Raw genomic sequence first — 2,833 nt, 5'->3', positions numbered from 1 at the left:
TCTTAACTGGCAAGGCACCTAACTATTGGGTTGTCAAAAAAGTTATGATGCATTTTTCTGTTTTTATATGCAAAATGCGTCACGACTTTTCTGAGAGCCCAGTATCTTTTTTTTAAAAAAAGCTTATTTATTCATTAGGAAAGGCAGAGACAGAGAGACTGGCATGCACAACAAGGTCCTCATGACATAATCTGCCCCAGCCTAGATCATGAACCTGCTCACATACACTTTCCATATACTGGGGAGCCCTGGTATGTGAATGGGGTGGGTGGGGGCTTCCCAATATCTTTCCAGCTTGTAGAAGATATTGTTGATGCTATTCAAGACAAAATAAAGGCCTGACATCAGTGTGAACCTGTGACTTAAGAATACTGGTACAATTCCCCCCATTTTTAAAATTTATTTTAATAATGTTTAAAGACAAGGTAATGATGGGACCAGCAGATGGCATAATAGTTATGTCATTGGACTCCCACATAGTTGACTGCGGTTCAAGTTTTGAACCTGTGACTTAAAATTCACTCTGAACATGTGTGACCAAAATCCTGAGAGGAGAATGGAAGAAAAGGGATTAAAACATGGCCATCTCATCTGGGGGGTGATTTTCCGTCTCTCTGTTTCTCCAGCAATCACGTACACTTTGTACCAAAAGTCTCTCTCTCTCTAAAAAAAGATAAGATAATGACCCTTGCCATCTGACAAGTATTCTTTAGACCAGAACTGTCCAATAGAGATAGTAATATGAGCTGTATATGTAATTTAAAATTTTCTAGTAGTCACATTAGAAGAAAAAGAGATAGATGAATGTGATTTTAATAATACATTTTATTTTATTCAATGTCTCAAATATTATCACTTCTATATGTAAGCAATATAAAATTACTAACAACATATTTTACATTCTTATTTTTGTACCAACACCTTGAAATCTAGGATGAGTTTTTTACTTTCAGTACATATCGATTTGGTGTAAACTCACTTGAACACATTTTAAGTGCTCAATATCGACTGGGCTGGTGGATGCTATATTGACAACTCACCATTAGACTAGCAGGAAAAGCATTGAGTTTGTTTGGGATATTGAAGTTACTTGGTATCAGAATTGGGGTATTACCTTGCTTTCATAGAAAAGTTCTTTCCAGCTTGTAGAAGATATTGTTGATGCTATTCAAGACAAAATAAAGGCCTGACATCAGTGTGAACCTGTGACTTAAGAATACTGTACCTCTAGTACCCCTTTTGATCCTGGTCATAGTTTTGAGAAATTCGGAGAACTTAAGTTCCATTTACTTAGAGGAAGCCAGCCTAGAAGGTACACTAATTCCTACCATCTCTCTAGATAGTACCTCCCAATCACATGATCCAATGGCAGATCACAATCTAGGGAAGTTACCAAATACTGAGCAAGCCAAGTCAGCCAAAATATGTGTCCCCGAATTTTCTTGCCTTTTTTTTTTTTTTAAAGAAAAGCATCTGTTTTGTGGGTGTCTGGAAGGGCTTAGACTTGTACCATATCCCCATTTTTTTTTGTTTGTTTGGATCCAGGATAAAATGAGAACAAAGTCTTTTTTTGTTCAGGAATGTTTTGATCCACAAAGTGGTGGTAGGAGAGAGACTCGGGATTGTCACTCTAGTGCTCCAAAGTCCAACAACCATCCGTTTCCTACACTGTGATCCGTTAGTAGAAAAGTCACTGATGTACATCATTTCACCAAAGATCGTTCGCAGACCTTGGGAAGGACATTCAAGTTATTTAGTGCTGACCTGGGTGAAGAAGCAAGTAATCACTTACTCTGAAGAATCAACTGGTAAGACTCCATCGTTTTTCAAGAAATGTCCTAAAGGCAGAAATAGCACCAGTATTGTATTCTTGGGTTTTGGTGTTAAAATAAATCCATTCACTGTAATGATCAGCTACAAACGTGAATTGAGTTTAAACTAATGTTTATTAGTTGATAATGTCGAACTTATATTTTTCAGTATATTCCCAGTCTACACGGGAAACACACCCATTTGAAAATAAGCCACTAGAGATCTAAACAATATGCAAACAAGTTTCTAATATATAACTTCAAATTACCCTTCCTCTCCTTTTTTTTAATTGCTAAAACTGTAGCTACGGAGATACCACCCATAAATCAGGTCCTTTACCTCTGAACCTTGATTACACATTGTAGGTGGCCACATCACCTGGCTCAGGAGGTCCAGCTTGGGCTGCCATTCATAGAGAAGGTGGTCCCTGGAAGGCATCAGATGAGAGAGGAAGTTGAAGCCAGACACAAGTTTTCAAGGCGTCAGACAACTGGTCATTCCCAGGGACGGACAGAGAGGGCGCCCTCCCGCAGGCGCGCGAACAGCCTGAACGCGGTGGCGGGACACTCAGGCAAGAGTACCCAGGCTTGGGGAGTGGGAGTGGGAGAGTTCTCATAGCGCCGTCTAGTTAGACTGAAGTGTCCGCTGGACAAGAAATGAATGTCGACAGAGCAACAAGATGGATGTGATGCAGGAGACTGCAGAGCAGCAGGAAGCAATTGTGGAGAGGTTTAAGCTTCCCTAAAGTCTCAGTGCGGCTTCTCCCGTCCGGGACCCGCTTTCGGAGTGTCAGTTTTGAGGATTCCTCTCTGCTCCCTGACCACCCCTCTTTTGTGGCCCCAGTTCCGGACGTACTCACCGCACCGCGATCGGATCGCTGTTGCCCGCCTGCCCGGTAGCACCCGGCCCGGCTACTGCGAGAGGGCGCAGCGGCCGGAGGCGCGGCAGGGGCGGGCTCTGGAGCCCCCCGCCCCCTCCAGCAGGGCCGCTGGGGCCAGTGGCAGGCGCGCCACGCACAGCC

This window comes from Tupaia chinensis, unplaced genomic scaffold (assembly GCF_000334495.1).
Source record: "Tupaia chinensis unplaced genomic scaffold, TupChi_1.0 Scaffold149921_1, whole genome shotgun sequence".
In the NCBI taxonomy this organism is placed as follows: Eukaryota; Metazoa; Chordata; class Mammalia; order Scandentia; family Tupaiidae; genus Tupaia; species Tupaia belangeri.
Note: the sequence above shows the minus strand (reverse complement) of the source record.